This window comes from Chiloscyllium punctatum, chromosome 4 (genome assembly GCF_047496795.1).
Source record: "Chiloscyllium punctatum isolate Juve2018m chromosome 4, sChiPun1.3, whole genome shotgun sequence".
Classification (NCBI taxonomy): Eukaryota; Metazoa; Chordata; class Chondrichthyes; order Orectolobiformes; family Hemiscylliidae; genus Chiloscyllium; species Chiloscyllium punctatum.
In genome coordinates this window covers 2,596,768-2,614,826 of record NC_092742.1, presented here as the reverse complement: position 1 = coordinate 2,614,826, position 18,059 = coordinate 2,596,768, and the positions used below count along the sequence as shown (strand labels likewise).

Here is an 18,059-nt window from a genome sequence, read left to right as displayed (position 1 = left end):
CATTCCATGTCCCGCTACTCTCTGAGTAAAGAAACTACCTCTGACATCTATCCTATATATATCACCCCTCAATTTAAAGCTATGTCCCCTCCTGCTAGCCATCACCATCCGAGGAAAAGGGCTCTCCCTGTCCACCCTATCTAATCCTCTGATTATCTTATATGTCTCAATTAAGTCACCGCTCAACCTTCTTCTCTCCAATGAAAACAGCCTCAGGTCCCTCAGCCTTTCCTCTTAAGACCTTCCCTCCATACCAGGCAACATCCTGGTAAATCTCCTCGGAACCCTTTCCAAAGCTTCCACATCCTTCCAATAACGTGGTGACCAGAACTGTATGCAATACTCCAAGTGCGGCCGCACCAGAGTTTTGTACAGGTCCAGCATGATCTCATGGCTCTAGAACTCAATCCCTCTACCAATAAAAGCTAACACACTGTACACCTTCTTAACAACCCTACCAACCTGGGTGGCAACTTTGTAGGGTCTACGTACTTGGATACTGAGATCTCTCTGCTCATCGACACTACCAAGAATCTTACCATTAACCCAGTATTCTGCATTCCTGTTACTCCTTCCAAACTCAAATACCTCACACTTTTCCACATTAAACTCTACTTGCCACCTCTCCGCCCAGCTCTGCAGCTTATCTATGTCCCTCTGTAACCTACAACATCCTTTGTTACTATCCACAACTCTACCGACATTAGTGTCATCCACAAATTTACTAACCCAACTTCTATGTCTTCATCCAGGTCATTTATATAAATTACAAACACCAGTGGACCCAAAACAGATTCTTGCGTTACCCCACTAGTAACTGAACTCCAGGATGAATATTTCCTATCAACTACCACCCTCTTTCTTCTTTCAGGTAGCCAACTTCTAATCCAAACTGCTAAATCACCCTCAATCCCATGACTCCATATTTTGTGCAGTAGCCTACCGTGGGGAACCTTATCAAACGCCTTACTGAAATCCATATATACTACATCAAACGCTTTACCCTCACCTACCTGTTTGGTCACCTTCTCAAAGAACACAATAAAGTTTGCGAGGCACAACCTATCTTTCACAAAACTGTGTTGTCTATCCCTAATCAACTTATTCGTCTGTAGATGATTATAAGTCCTATTGCTTATAACCCTTTCTAACACTTTACCCACAACCAAAGTAAGGCTCACAGGTCTATAATTTCCATGATTGTCTCTACTCCCCTCCTTAAACAAGGGAACAACATTTGTTATCCTCCATTCTTCTGGAATTATTCCTGTAGACAATGACGACATAAAGATGAAAGCCAGAGGCTTAGCAATCTCCTCCCTGGCTTCTCAGAGAATTCTAGGATAAACCTCATACCCCCAGGGGACTTATTTATTTTTATACTTTGCAGAATTGCTAACACCCCCTTCCTTATGTACTCAATCCCATTTAGTCTAGTCGTCTGTATCTCAGTATTCTCCTTGACCACATTGTTTTTTCTAATGTGAATACTGATGAAAAATATTAATTTAGCACTTCCCCTACCTCCTCTGACTCCATGCACAACCTCCCACTACTATGCTTGATTCATACTCTCAGGTAACATATTGATAAGGGCAGAGCGGTGGACGTGATCTATATAGACTTCAGTAAGGCGTTCGACAAGGTTCCTCGTGGGAGACTGGTTAGCAAGGTTAGATCTCGTGGAATACAGAAAGAACGAGCCATTTGGATACAGGATTGGCTCAAAGGTAGAAAACAAAGGATAGTGGTGGAATGTTGTTTTTCAGACTGGAGGCCCGTGACCAGTGGAGTGCCACCAGGATCGGTGCTGGGTCCACTACTTTTCTTCATATGAATGATTTCGATGGGAGCCATAAGAGGTATAGTTAGTAAGTTTGCAGATGACACCAAACTTGGAGGTGTTGTAGACAGCAAAGAAGGTTACCTCAGATTACGAGATTTTGATCCGATGGGCCAATGGGCTGAGGAGTGGCAGATGGAGTTTTATTTAGATCAATGCGAGGTGCTGCATTTTGGGAAAGTAAATCTTAGCAGGATTTATACAGTTAATGGCAAGGTCCTGGGGAGTGTTGCTGAACAAAGAGACCTTGGAGTGCAGGTTCATAGCTCCTTGAAAGTGGAGTCGCAGATAGATAAGATAGTGAAGAAGGCGTTTGGTATGCTTTCCTTTATTGGTCAGAGTATTGAGTACAGGAGTTGGGAGCACATGTTGCAGCTGTACAGGACATTGGTCAGGCCCCTTTTGGAATATTGCGTGCAAATCTGGTCTCCTTCCTATTGGAAGGGTGTTGTGAAACTTGAAAAGGTTCAGGAAAGATTTACAAGGATGTTGCCAGGGTTGGAGGATTTCAGCTAGAGGGAGAGATTGAATAGGCTGGGGCTGTTTTCCCTTGAGCGTCGGAGGCTGAGGGGTGACCTTATAGAGGTTTATAGAATAATGAGGGGCATGGATAGGGTAAATGAACAAGGTCTTTTCCTTGGATTGGGAAAGTCCAGAACTAGATATAAAAGGAAAGATATAAAAGGGATCTAAAAGGCAACTTTTTCACAAAGAGGGTGGTACGTGTATGGAATGGGTTACCAGAGGAAGTGGTGGAGGTTAGTACGATTGCAACAATTAAAAGGCATCTGGATGGGTATATGAATAGAAAGGGTTTAGAGGGATATTGGCCAGGTGCTGGCTGGTGGGACTAGATTGGTTTGGAATATCTGATTGGCACAGACGAATTGGACCGAACGGTCTGTTTCCATTCTGTACATCTCTATGACTCTATTATGAGGCAGTGATGGTATTCTGAGCAGTCTCTTAAAGGTATGCTGACCACGAGACAACATAAAACATGTTGATCAAGAATCTAGCTACCTCGGCCTGAAAACAATTCAGAGACTTTGTTTCTACCACTTTTTCAGAAAGAGAGTTCCAAAGACTAAAAGCTCTGAGAGAAAAGAAAACACTCCTCATCCCTATCTTAAATGGCTGACTCCTGGTTTCTAAACAGGCAGTCTTTGTTCGAGACTGTCCTAGAAGAGGAGGCAAACTCTCCAACATCTGTCAACTCACTCCCCCAAACCCCACCAAGACTTTTCAAGATATGACCTGTTTCAATCGAGTGACTTGCAGTGGGTATTGACCGAGCCTATTCAACCTTTCCTCCTAAGTCAACTGTCTCTTCCAAGTATTAGTCTAAAAAAACCTTCCCTGAAATGGTTCCAATGCATTTACATCCCTAACTCTATCATTAGCTTGTCCATTCTCCATGACACTTCTATCAATCAGAGTCCACCTCTCAATCAACGAGCATGCTCCTCTCATGCAGAATAAGTGTTGGTTTCCTCCACGAATTGGTATTCTTGCAAAGTGTCCTGATAAGTACAAGATGAAAAACTTCAACAAAATGTATCTTTTTTTCAGCAACACCTAAAGCCTGTACTGTACAACCAAACAACTATTTTAAAAAACATGATTTCTCTCTGACAAAACCATGTTGGCTCTGCCTGATTACCCTGAACTTCTCCAAGTGCCCTGTTTAATCACCTTTAGTAACAGTTCCTAACACTTCCCTTATGACAGATATTAAGCTAAATGGCTGTCAGATCTTGTTTTCTCTTTCCTCCGCTTTAGAACATACAATATTTTCCAATATAGTGAAACCTTTCCCAAATCACTTTTTTTGGAAAATTGAAACCAATGCATCAACTATCTCACTAGTCAGTTCTTTTAAAACCCCAGATCAAATCCATCAGGAACAGAGCATGTCAGCCCCAGCTCTGACACTTTACTCAGTGGTGAATGTGATTTTCCCCAAATTCCTTTTTCCCTACCATTTCCTGATTTATCGCGGTTTCCGAGCTCTATAGCAAAGAATTATGCAAATACTTGCTCATTTCATCTGCTATCTGTTATTAATCCTCCCATCTCACTTTTTATAGAACAATGTTCATTTTGTTAACTCTTTGTTAAATATTTATAGAAACTTCATAACTATTTTTATATTTTTGTCTTGATTTCTCTCATACTCTAATTTTTCCTTCCTTATTAATTCTTTAGTCATTCTTTGATTTTTAAGAAAAATTCTGCCCAAACTTGACACAAATGTGTGTTTTTTCTTTTATTCTGATACTAACTTTAACATTTCTAGTTAACCCCAGATGGTGGGCCCTCCCCTGCGAGTTTTTTTTCATTAAAAGGATCTATTTTGAAATATCCCCTTAAATATCAGTCACTGAATCTCAAGTGACCTATCCTTTGACCTAATTTGCCAGTTCACTTTAGTCCATTCTGCTTTCATGCCCTCATCATCATCACTTAAGTTTAAAATACTAGTCTTGGATCCACTCCTCAAACCAAATGGAAAATTCAATCGCATTGTGGTTCCTTCACTGCAAGATCATTAATGAATCCTACCATTATACAGTACAGCTGTTCTCTGGTCATCTAGAATAAGATGTTCAACAAAAAAACTATTTTGAAAACATTCTATTAACTCCTCATCTGGGCTACCTTTGGCATCTGTTTTTTTTTTCAGTCCATATGTAGATTACAATCAATTCACCAAATTTTAATCACTTGTCTCCACTATTCATTTTAAAATCCTCTCTACCTTCCTAGAACATTTGAAGAACCCAGCATGGTTCAGAGCTGGACGATATAGCCTCAGTTTCTTGGTGTCTGGTGTCAGTGGCCCACACACTGGAACCCACTTCTCTCATAGCAAATACTGAGATATAAATTCATCTCTCTTAGTCCTATGGTAATTAGCACATGGTTCAGGTAATAATCCTTTGAGGTTCTGCTTTTCAGTGTAGACCTAGCTCCTCAATCTCTCTCTACTGAGTCCATATAGGTCCCATCAATCCAGTTTTCCCTGGATTGATGGGACCTATATGGACCACAATCTCTGGATCCTGCCTCTTCCCATTGCAGATCATTCTCCAGCCATGCTGTGTCCAGACTCTGACACCAGGACATAGCATCTGCACTCTCACTGTTTGCTGCAGGGAACAGTGTCCAATTCCTCACTATACTAGCTCCTGTTACCATAGACTCCCCCATAAAGGGATCCGACCTGTCAATTCTTTTCAGGATCAGAAGCTTATCTAAACACCATAGAACACAGAACGTTACAGCGCAGTACAAGCCCTTCAACCCTCGATGTTGTGTTGACCTGTGAAAATAATCTGATGCCTATCTAACCTACACCATTCCATTATTATTCATATGTATGTCCAATGCCCTTAACATCGGCAAGTCTACTACTGTTGCAGGCAGGCCATTCCACACCCCTACTACTCTCTGAGTGAAGTAACTACCTCTAATATCTGTCCTAAATCTATCATCCCTGAATTTAAATCTATGTCCCCTCATGTTAGCCTTCAACATCCCAGGAAAAAGGCTCTCACTGTCCACCCTATCTAACCCTCTGATTATCTTGTATGTCTCAGTTGAGAGGTAACTTAATCTTCTTCTCTCCAATGAAAACAGCCTCAGTTCCCTCAGCCTTTCCTCGTAAGACCTTCCTTCCATACCAGACACCATCTTAGTAAATCTTCTTTGAACACTTTTCAAAGCTTCCACATCCTTCTTACAAAGCAGTGACCAGAACGCTACTTAATACTCCAGGTGTGGCCTTACCAGTGTCTTGTACAGCTGAAGCATGACCTTGTGGTACCGAAACTCAATCCCCCGAACAATAAACGCCAACACACCACATGCCTTCTTAACAACCCGATCAACCTGAGTGGCAACTTTTAGGGATTTATGCACCAGGACACCGAGATGTCTCTGTTCATCTACAATGCCAAGAATTTTATCATTAGCCCAGTACTCTGCATTCCTGGTACATCTTCCGAAGTGAACTACCTCATACTTTTCTGCATTAAACTCCATTTGTCACTTCTCAGCTCAGCTCTGCATCTTATCTATGTCCCTCTGTAATCTATAACATCCTTCAGCACTGTCCATAATTCTTCCTACCTTAGTGTCATCCACAAATTTACTAATTCATCCTTCTACTTCCACATCCAGATCATTTATAAAAATGACAAACAGCAGTGGACCAAGACCAGCATATCTTTGCACAAACATTTCTGTTCCCTGAGAATCTTCCTTCCTGAAGAAAAGCTTATTCTCGAAGCGCTGACTCTCCTGCTCCTTGGATGCTGCCTGACTGGCTGTCTTTTCCAGCACCACATTCTTTGACTCTGCTCTCCAGCATCTGCAATCCTCATTTTCCCCTCCCTGAGGATCAGTCACCTGAACCTTCTCAAAACTGTTTTCTATGGAATTATGAAACAAAAACAGAAATTACTGGGGAAACTCAGCAGCATTTGTAAGAGAAAACAGAGTTAATGTTTTAAGTCCAGTGACCCTTCTTCAGAAATTATGCTTTTGAAAGAAGGGGACCATAACTTTACATGCTGTTCCTCATGTGCTCTCACCAGCAGCCGGTACAACTGTGGCAAAACAATCCCAATGTTTACATTCCATTTCCCTGTAATAAATATTCCCTTTGCCATTCTAATCACTTACAATCCCTCTGTACTTTAATAGAGAGAAATTGCAGAATTCTGAAATAATTCACTACTTCTTTTTATTCTTCCTTCCAACATGGACAACATCCCACTTTCCCACATTATACTGCATCAACCACTCACTCACTGTCTATGCCTGTCTGCCACCTCCTTGTGTCTTCCTCAGAAATACACTTTCACAACTATCTTTTGGTTAGTAAAAAACCCTTCCCCTCCCCTCGCCCTTCCACTCCCTCCTCCCCATTCCACTCCCCTCTCCCCACCCCTCCCCACACTTCCCCTCCCACTTCCCCTCCCCCTCCCCTTCCCCTCCTCCCTTCGTCCTTCCCCTCCCCCCTCGCCCTCCCCACTCCCCCTTCCCCTCCCCACTCGCCCTCCCCACTTCCCCTCTTCCCCTCCCCCCTCGCCCTCCCTCCTGGACCTTCCCCCCTGCCCCCTCCCCTCCCCTCGGGTACCGCAGGGATCCGTGCTGGGACCGCAGCTTTTTACAATATATGTAAATGATATAGAAGATGGTATCAGCAATAACATTAGCAAATTTGCTGATGATACAAAGCTGGGTGGTAGGGTGAAATGTGATGAGGATGTTAGGAGATTACAGGGTGACCTGGACAAGTTAGGTGAGTGGGCAGATGCATGGCAGATGCAGTTTAATGTGGATAAATGTCTGGTTATCCACTTTGGTGGCAAGAACAGGAAGGCAGATTACTACCTCAATGGTATCAAATTAGGTAAAGGGGCTGTTCAGAGAGATCTGGGTGTTCTTGTCCACCAGTCAATGAAGGCAAGCATGCAGGTACAGCAGGTCCTGAAGAAGGCTAATAGCATGCTGGCCTTCATAACAAGAGGAATTGAGTATAGAAGCAAAGAGGTTCTTCTGCAGCTGTACAGGGCCCTGGTGAGACCACACCTGGAGTACTGTGTACAGTTCTGGTCTCCAAAGTTGAGGAAAGACATTCTGGCTATTGAGGGAGTGCAGCGTAGGTTCACGAGGTCAATTCCTGGAATGGCAGGATTGCCTTACACGGAAAGACTGAAGCGACTGGGCTTGTATATCCTTGAGTTTAGAAGACTGAGAGGGGATCTGATTGAAACGTATAGGATTATGAAAGGATTGGACACTCTGGCAGGAGGAAACATATTTCCGCTGATGGGGGAGTGCCGAACCAGAGGACACAACTTAAAAATACGGGGTAGACCATTTAGGACAGAGATGAGGAGAAACTACTTCACCCAGAGAGTGGTGGCTGTGTGGAATGCTCTGCCCCAGAGGGCAGTGGAGGCCCAGTCTCTGGATTCATTTAAGAAAGAATTGGATCGAGCTCTTAAAGATAGTGGAGTCAAGGGTTATGGAGATAAGGCTGGAACAGGATACTGATTGGGAATGATCAGCCATGATCATATTGAATGGCGGTGCAGGCTCGAAGGGCTGAATGGCCGACTCCTGCATCTATTGTCTATAAACAGGTATAGCAACTGGAGGTTTGGTCCCCATGTCAAAGCCATTCAAGCCCAGTTAAATAATCCTCAGCCCTGCACTGAACCGTGAGAACAAATTTCCATATGATCCTGAGGCCAGCTGATTCTGAGAGTCCTTGAGGATGAGACCTTGCACTGATATAGCCTATTGCAGTATGGGATGAAACTGTCAGCTTCCACCTCCTGAGGACAGCCCAGGATGGATAGTAACTGCTACACTGGTCAGCCTGAGGGTAATGAAGATAACCATGGGGTTTGGTGTATCAAATAAAGAACAAATAAATTACCCCATTGACTCACTGTTAAGGTGCATGGGGAGGTGGGTGTGGGGCCTTGCCTGAGCACCACATCACAGTGTAGCAAATGCTCCCACTGCCTCTGATGCTGTGTGTCTAATATTCAGTGACAACAGAAAGCCAACACTGGCTGAGTTTGTAGTTAAAAATCACAATACCAGATTATAGTCCAACAGATTTATTTGGAAGTACAAGTTTTCAGAGCACTGCTCCTTCGTCGGGTAGCTAGTGGAACAGGATCATAGGATACAGAATGTATAGCAAAAGATCATAGTATCATACAACTGATGCGATACATTGAACAAACTGAGATTGCTGTTAAGTCTTTCATCTTTTAGAATGGGTTGAAGGTTTAAATTTATGAATATTTAAATCCCAGAACTTCTTTCAAGTCACATTCCCAAGAAAACTTAAGGTTTTATGTAAAAAAAAGTGACACCTCAGTTCAGACAGTGCATTAAAAGTGTGAGGAAAGAGTCTGTCTGTATTCCAATCTTGAGTCAGACAGGTTCTGTTTACAAAGTAGGAATTTATAAAATGCCTCATGGACTGACTGCCTACAGATTGTGTGCTTTCTTAACAAAATGGAACATATCTGCAAATACAATTCTTCACATGCAAATTCATCCCATAGATTTGTATGTCTTAGAAATGTGACTTGGAAGTAGTTCTGAGATTTACAAATTAATAAACTGAAACCTGCAACCCATTTGAAAGATGAAAGACTTAACAGCAAGCTAGGTTTATTCAATACATCGCATTAATCATAAAGAAGAAGGGCTCATGCCCGAAACGTCGATTCTCCTGCTCCTTGGATGCTGCCTGACCTGCTGCGCTTTTCCAGCAACACATTTTCAGCTCTGATCTCCAGCATCTGCAGTCCTCACTTTCTCCTCGAAGACACTACCAAGGGGCAAACATTCCACTTGGATTTTCCTCCTGTAAAATGGTTAGAATTCAGCCAGTCAGAAGTCTTTTATATGTTTTGCTAGTTTTTGGTTAAAAGTGATTTGTGAATTATTTGGGTCATGGTGGAGCTGAAGTGATTGTGTTCAGATTGTGAAATTAACAAGTTAAAATATGACTGAGTCAGTGTCGGCTCATGAACTGTAGGTGGCAGTCTCACATAAACTTGGTAAAAACACTAAACAACTACAGATCGTAAAATCCCGACTCTGCAGAAAGAGGCTATTCTGCCCATCAAATTTACATCAATCCTACAAAAATTATCGTACTCACCCTACCATGTCCCTGTTTTTCCCATGGCCAATCACTTAACCTGCACATCTTTGGACTTGGGCGGAAACAAGAAGATCCAAAGGAAACCCACACAGACATGAATGTACAAATTCCACATACTCACCTGAGGCTGGAATTGAACCCAGGACCCTAGTACTATGAGGCAGCAGTGCTATCCCTAACGTGAAACACTAACCCTGCTTTCTCTCCACAGATGCTGCCAGACCTGCTGAGTTTCCTAAACATTTTCTGTTTTGTTTCATATAAACTTGGAGAAAGTGAGAACTGCAGATGCTGGAGATCAGAGCTGAAAATGTTTTGCTGGAAAAGCGCAGCAGGTCAGGCAGCATCCAAGGAACAGGAGAATCGACGTTTCGAGCATGAGCCCTTCTTCAGGAATGAGGAAAGTGTGCCAAGCAGGCTAAGATAAAAGGTAGGGAGGAGGGACATTGGATATGCGATAGGTGGGAGGAGGTTAAGGTGAGGGTGATAGGCCAGAGTAGGGGTGGGGACGGAGAGGTCAGGAAGAAGATTGCAGGTTAGGAAGGTGGTGCTGAGTTTGAGAGTTGGGACTGAGACAAGGTGGGGGGAGGGGAAATGAGGAAACTGGAGAAATCTGAGTTCATCCCTTGTGGTTGGAGGGTTCCTAGGCGGAAGATGAGGCGCTCTTCCTCCAACCGTCGTGTTGATATGGTCTGGCGATGGAGGAGTCCAAGGACCTACATGTCCTTGCTGGAGTGGGAGGGGGAGTTAAAGTGTTGAGCCACGGGGTGGTTGGGTTGGTTGGTCCGGGTGTCCCAGAGGTGTTCTCTGAAACGTTTCGCAAGTAGGCAAACTGTCTCCCCAATATAGAGGAGGCCACATCGGGTGCAGCAAATGCAGTAAATGATGTGTGTGGAGGTGCAGGTGAATGTGTGGCGGATATGGAAGGATCCCTTGGGGCCTTGGAGGGAAGTAAGGGGGGGAGGTGTGGGTGCAAGTTTTGCATTTCTTGCAGTTGCAGAGGAAGGTGCTGCGAGTGGAGGTTGGGTTGGTGGGGGGTGTGGACCTGACAAGGGAGTCACGGAGGGAGTGGTCATTTCAGAACGCTGATAGGGGAAGGGAGGGAAATATATCCCTGGTGGTGGGGACCGTTTGGAGGTGGCGGAAATGACGACGGATGATACGATGTATATGGAGGTTGGTGGGGTGGTAGGTGAGGACCAGTGGTGTTCTATCCTGGTGGCGATTGGAGGGGCGGGGCTCAAGGGCGGAGGACCAGGAAGTGGAGGAGATGCGGTGGAGAGCATTGTCGATCACGTCTGGGGGGAAATTGCGGTCTTTGAAGAAGGAGGCCATCTGGGTTGTTCGGTATTGGAACTGGTCCTCCTGGGAGCAGATGCGGCGAAGACGATGGAATTGGGAATATGGGATGGCGTTTTTACAGGGGGCAGGGTGGGAGGAGGTGTAGTCTAGGTAGCTGTGGGAGTCAGTCGGTTTATAGTAAATGTCCGTGTTGATTCAGTCGCCCGAGATAAAATCATCTTCCGCCTAGGAACCCTCCAACCACAAGGGATGAACTCAGACTTCTCCAGTTTCCTCATTTCCCCACCTTGTCTCAGTCCCAACCCTCGAACTCAGCACCACCTTCCTAACCAGCAATCTTCTTCCTGACCTCTCCGCCCCCACCCCCACTCCAGCCTATCACCCTCACCTTGACCTCCTCCCACCTATCGCATTTCCAACGCCCCTCCCCCAAGTCCCTCCTCCCTACCTTTTATCTTAGCCTGCTTGGCACACTTTCCTCATTCCTGAAGAAGAGCTCATGCCCGAAACGTCGATTCTCCTGCTCCTTGGATGCTGCCTGACCTGCTGCGCTTTTCCAGCAACACATTTTCAGCTCATATAAACTTGGGTTTGCTTCAGTTACACACAGAAAAGGGATTCAATCTAGATAAGGTAGTTAAGATATAAAAAGGATCTGAGAAGTGGTGGTTGGGATACAGAGAAACTATTTCCTGTTATCACAGGAATCTAGATCAAAAAGCCACAACTTCCAAATCAGCAAGACCGTGCTCACACAGTGGGCTGTAGGAACTTGGAACACTCTCCCTGAGAATGTGAGACTCCCAGAGGGCAGCTGGAGCTTCTAAGACTGAGATTGACAGATTTCAGAGTCAAAGAGCTATACAGCATGGAAACAGACCCTTAGATCCAACTTGTATATGCCAACCATATATCCTAATCTAATCTAATTCCATTTGCCAGCACTTGGCCCATAACTCTCTAAACACTTCCTATTCATTTACCCATCCAAATGCCTTGTAAGTGTTGTAATTGTATCATGGTGTCATAAGAGATGTACAGCATGTAAACAGACCCTTCGGTCCAACTCATCCATGCTGACCAGATATCTCAACCCAATCTAGTCCCATTTGCCAGCACTTGGCCCATATCCCTTTAAACTATTTCTGTTCATATACCCATCCAGATGCCTTTTGAATGTTGCAATTGTATCAGTCCCCACCACTTTCTCTGGCAAGTCATTCCTGCATGCACCACCCTCTGTGTGAAAAAGTTGCCCTTTAGCTCTCTTAAATATTTCCCCTCTCACCCTAAACCTATGTCCTCTAGTTCTGGACTCCCCCACCCCAGGGAAAAGACCTTGTCTATTTATACTATCCAAGCCCCTCATGATTTTATAGACCTCTATAAGGTCACCCCTCAGCCTCCAACACGTGACAGAAAACAGCCCCAGCCTACTCAGCCTCTCCCAATAGCCCCTTTCTGTTGGTCAGGATGTAGAGAGATTTGGAGTAAAAATGAATGGTTGAAGTTACAGTACAGACCAACAGGAATCTGAATAAACAGCATAACAGGTTCCAGGGGCTGAATGGCCTCCAATCTCCCTTGCTCCAGTCTGTATAGAGCTGGCCAATCAGGAATCACCAAGCTTAAGGGCAGGGTTTTCTCCAACAAGCGACGGTGAAATGGTTCCGGAAATACATAGAGAAGGAAACAATCAAATTTTCAACGTCAAGGACACAATTTCCAAATTTTCTCTTGGGGTTTAGATGGTGAATCATGAATCTTTCTAACAAGCGTGGTCACCTCATCTCCATGCATTTGCATCTCATTTTGAATTAATTCCACTTCATTTCTGTGCAGTTCCCTGTTCTCTGGTTCTTCCAACAGAAACTGGACAGTGCCAATCACTGACCCCCACAATGAGTTGGAGTGGGTTCCTGGCATCTGCAGCTCACTGCACACTCCCCTGGGTCTTTCAAACAACTCTACCCTCACCGCCCTGTCCCTGCCTACCCCATGAATATTTTCATCCTTCACCCTTTGCCTATAGACAGCATTGTTGGCAAATCACCAGCTTCACCATATAGAGTCATAGAGATGTACAGGACAGAAACAGACCCTTCGGTCCAACTCGTCCATGCCGACCAGATACCCCAACTTAATCTAGTCCCACTTGCCAGCACCTGGCCCATATCTCTCCATACCCTCTTAATCATTTACCATCCAGATACCTTTCAAATGCTGCACTTGTACCAGCCTCCACCACTTCCTCTGGCACCTCATTCTATACATGCACCACCCTCTTTGTGAAAACGTTGCCCCTTAGGTCTCTTTTATTTCTTTCCCCTCTCACCCTAAACCTACGTCCTCTAGTTCTGGACTCCCTCACTCCAGGAAAACAACTTTGTCTATTTATCCCGTCCATGTCCTTCATGATTTTATAAACCTCTATAAGGTCACTCCTCAGCCTCCGATGCTCAAGGGAAAACAGCCCCAGCCTATTCAACCTATCCCTTTAGCTCAAATCCTTCAACCCTGGCAATATCCTTCTAAATCATTTCTGAACCCTTTCAAGTATCACAACACCCTTCCGATAGGAAGGAGACCAGAACTGCAAGCAACAGAAGCGCTTCACAGGAGGCTCCCAAGCACTGAGGATGTCACCAAGACAGGGAACGAAACGTCTGCAACACAAATTCTCAGCTCGGCGAACAGAACCACAACAACAAGCACCTGAGCTACAAATCTTCGCACAAACTTTGCAAGCAATATTCCAAAAGTGGCCTAACAAAATTCCTGTACAGCTGCAACATGACATCCCAACTCTGACCAATAAAGGAAAGCATACCAAATGCCTTCTTCACTATCCTATCTACCTGCGACTCGAATTTCAAGAAGCTGTGAACTTGCACTGCAAGATCTCTTTGTTCAGCAACACTCCCCAGGACCTTACAATTAAGTGTATAAGTCCTGATAAGATTTGCTTTCCCAAAATGCAACACCTTGCATTTATCTAACTTAAACTCCATCTGCCACTCCTCAGCCCATTGGCCCATCTGGTCAAGATCCTGTTGTAATCTGAGGTTAATTCTTTGCTGTCTACTACACCTCCAATTTTTGGTGTCATCTGCAAACTTACTAACTATACCTCCTCTGTTCACATCCAAATCATTCATATAAATGACAAAAATGGGGTGGGGGAGTCCAGAACTAGAGGACATAGGTTTAGGGTGAGAGGGGAAATATTTAAGAGACCTAAAGGGCAACTTTTTCACACAGAGGGTGGTGCATGCAGGAATGACTTGCCAGAGAAAGTGGTGGGGACTGATACAATTGCAACATTCAAAAGGCATCTGGATGGGTATATGACAGAAATAGTTTAAAGTGATATGGGCCAAGTGCTGGCAAATGGGACTAGATTGGGTTGAGATATCTGGTCAGCATGGATGAGTTGGACCGAAGGGTCTGTTTATATGCTGTACATCTCTTATGACACCATGATACCAGTACCAATCTTTGTGGCACTCCACTAGTCACTGGCCTCCAGTCTGAAAAACAACCCTTCACTGCTACACTCTGTCTTCTACCTTTGAGCCAGTTCTGTATCCAAACGGCTCGTTCTCCCTGTATTCCATGAGATCTAACCTTGCTAAACAGTGTCCCATGGGGAACATTGTCGAACACCTTACTGAAGTCCATATAGATCACTTCTCCCACTCTGCCCTCATCAATCCTCGCTGTTATTTCTTCAAAAACCTCAATCAAGTTTGTGAGACATAATTACATATGCACAAAGCCATGTTGACTATCTCTAATCTGTCCTTGCCTTTCCAAATACGTGTAAATCCTGTCCTTTAGGATTCCCTCCAACAACTTGTGCACCGCTGACATCAGGCTCACCGGTCTATCATTCCTTGTCCTTACCACCTTTCTTCTTCATAGCTGTCTCCTGGGCCTCCTGTCACTGGTTCACCCTCTCAGGCTTCACTCTGGAGCTCAAGGTCACCCACCACTGACACGTTTCCGCCAGGTCACTGTACACACAGGAACCCACAAAAACATTCCCCCTGTATGACACAGCAGGCATCTTGTAGCTCAGTGGTTAGCTGAGGGTGGCATAGTGGCTCAGGGACCCAGGTTCAATTCCAGCCTCAGGTGACTGTGTGGAGTCTGCACATTCTCCTAGTGCTGGTTTCCTCTAGTGCTTCAGTTTCCTCCCACAGTCCAAAGATATGCAGGTTAAGTGGATTGGCTACGTTGAATTGTTCAGGCATGTGCAGGATCGATGGGTTAGCAATGGGAAATGCAGGGTTACAAGTATGGGTGGGTCTAGATGGCTTGTTCTTCTGAGGGTTGGTGTGACTCAATGGGCTGAATAGCATGCTTCCAAACTGTCAGGTTCTACGATTCTTGTGAATCAGCTGCCACCCTCTATGACATATATTTGTTGTTCAATGAGACGGAGATGGCAGGAGCTTGTTAAAGTCGAGAGTGTGGTGCTGGAAAAGCACAGCAGGTCAGACAGCATCTGAGGAGCAGGAGAATTGATGTTTCGGGCACAAGCCCTTCCTTCATCAGGAATCAGGTAAAAACAATGATTGCAGATGCTGGAAACCAGATTCTAGATTAGAGTGGTGCTGGAAAAGCACAGCAGTTCAGGCAGCATCCGAGGAGCAGGAAAATCGACGTTTCGGGCAAAAGCCCTTCATCAGGAATACAGGCAGAGAGCCTGATGAGGGCCATCACCATTCCTGATGAAGGGCCTTGCCCAAAACACCGATTCTCCTGCTCCATGGATACTGCCTGGCCTGTTGTGCTTTTCTAGCATCACACTCTCGACTCTGATCTCTAGTATGTGCAGTCCTCAATTTCTCCTAGGAGCTTGTTATAGTTCAGTGTGCAATGGAATGGATAGGGCTTTGTATGACACCAGCACTCTCACTGCTTCACCTTTGAGCAAATGGACACATCTGCACATCAACTGGGTCCAGTCCCTATTGAGTTCCAGGGGCACATGGTTCTGACACTGTGGGAGGGTGGGTAGGCCTCCATTAATGACGACCGACTTGACACTGACATTTTTTACAAACCCCCCAACTCTCACAGCTACCTGAATTACACCTCTTCCCACCCTACCTCTTGCAAAAATGCCATCCCGTATTCCCAATTCTTCCGCCTCCGCAGGATCTGCTCCCAGGAGGACCAGTTCCACCATAGAACACATCAGATGGCCTCCTTCTTTAGAGACCGCAATTTCCCTTCCCACGTGGTTAAAGATGCCCTCCAGCGCATCTCGTCTACATCCCGCACCTCCGCCCTCAGACCCCACCCCTCCAACCGTAACAAGGACAGTACGCCCCTGGTGCTCTTCCATCCTACCAACCTTCGCATAAACCAAATAATCCGCCGACATTTCCGCCACCTCCAAACAGCCTCTCCTCCACCCTCTCCTCCCTGACCTATCACCTTCATCTCCTCCCCCACTCACCCATTGTACTCTATGCTACTTTCTCCCCACCCCCACCCTCCTCTACCTTATCTCTCCACGCTTCAGGCTCACTGCCTTTATTCCTGATGAAGGGCTTTTGCCCGAAACGTCGATTTTGGTGCTCTTTGGATGCTGCCTGAACTGCTGTGTTCTTCCAGCACCACTAATCCAGAATATGGTCACTCCACCAATTGGGTGTGACTCTTGCAAAAGTCACACCCAATTCACAGGCACTCTTTAAAAACCTACCTTTGCCATGGTATCTGCACTAGTATCTCCTTATGTGAATTGATATCAAGATTTGGTTGATAATATGTGAAGTGCCACAGATGTGAGTTGCAGCATATTGAAGAATGCAGCACACTCTCATGACAACATTCTGTGTCCACATCTGAACATTACAATCACAGGCACCGGTGTATGGGCTCCCACTGCATTCAGATGGAGTCAGTTCGTCTTGTTTATACTCAGGGGGGTATCTGGGCTGTGCTGAGCCAGGACTGTCCTGCCCAGTCACACCAGGGCAGGAGCACATTCAGCATTACGTGGGGTGTCGGGTTTTCAGTGTTTTATTAGAGGACAGTCCACGGAGTTCTGGGAAAGAAACAAATTCCAGCCTGGTGTTGGGCTTCATTGGGCAGCGTTGCTGAGGGAAGGATAATACTGAAAGGAGGCAGTTAGAGATGACACAGTGGGAGCGCACTGTGCAGTGGAAGGTACAGAGAGCTACAGGGGAATGGAGTTACACAAGTCACAATCCCCCCGAAACAACAACAGCCTGGTAATTCTCAAAGACACACTCTTAGAAACATCAACAATTAGAAACAGGGAGTGAGGGGAGGTAGGAAAGGTGTAAGGCAGACGAAAGCGGTCACAAAGAATGAGAAGATGCTGCCGCCTGTCACTCACAGAAAGGAATGCCATCTTCGATCAGGCTCAACATCGCCACAACGAGGCAAGATGGCGGCCGCCCCGCGCGGAGTGGGCGGGGCCAGAGGCTGCTGAGCTTCATCAGACACCTGGCGGGAAAGGTCAGGGTGACCGTTAGTGACGGCGGGGGCGGGGGCGGGGGCGGGGGCGGGGGATGTCCGCCCGCCCGCCGGCCGGGATGGCTGCAGGAGGAGGAGGATGTGAAGGTGAGAGCTGAACCCGATGGGTGTGTGTTCGTCCCCTCCGGGGTACCTCCTGAGTGGGGGTGTGTGCAGTGGCAGAGTTCAGGAGTGAGGTGACCTGACACTGTGAGGGAATAGACAGAGAATCATACACCTCGGAGTTTTAATCAAGGACCTGACCACATCCCCCTCTCCGCCCCCTTAATGTCTTTAATACACAAACAAAACTCAGGCACTCACCCCCCACCCCTCCACACACACATATATGACACAGTTAAAAATCACACAACACCAGGTTATAGGCCGACAGGTTTAATTGGAAGCACTAGCTTTCGGAACGCTGCTCCTTCAGCAGGTGATTGTGGAGGACACAATCCTAAGGCACAGAATTTATAGCAAAGATTTACAGTGTGATGTAACTGACACAGCACCCTCTGTCTCACTCACATACCCCACGGGCTACCCCTCACACGTGCACACACACACACACACACACAACAACACAGGGTAAAAACAAGGACCGCAGATGCTGGAAACTAGAGTTTAGATCAGAGTGGTGCTGGAAAAGCACAGCAGGTCAAGCAGCATCCGAGGGGCAGGAAAATCGATGTTTCAGACAGGAGC

The 18,059-nt window shown here is 45.7% G+C and overlaps 1 long non-coding RNA gene across 1 annotated transcript; it reads right to left on the bottom strand.

Moving 5' to 3' along the window:
- Positions 1 to 8,471: 8,471 nt before the first annotated feature.
- LOC140476032 (uncharacterized) lies at positions 8,472 to 17,389 on the bottom strand. The gene is made up of 2 exons (XR_011960402.1): positions 17,233 to 17,389; positions 8,472 to 9,248 (listed from the first exon to the last, which is right to left on the bottom strand). It is a non-coding gene; the product is annotated as an uncharacterized lncRNA (long non-coding RNA).
- Positions 17,390 to 18,059: the final 670 nt, after the last annotated feature.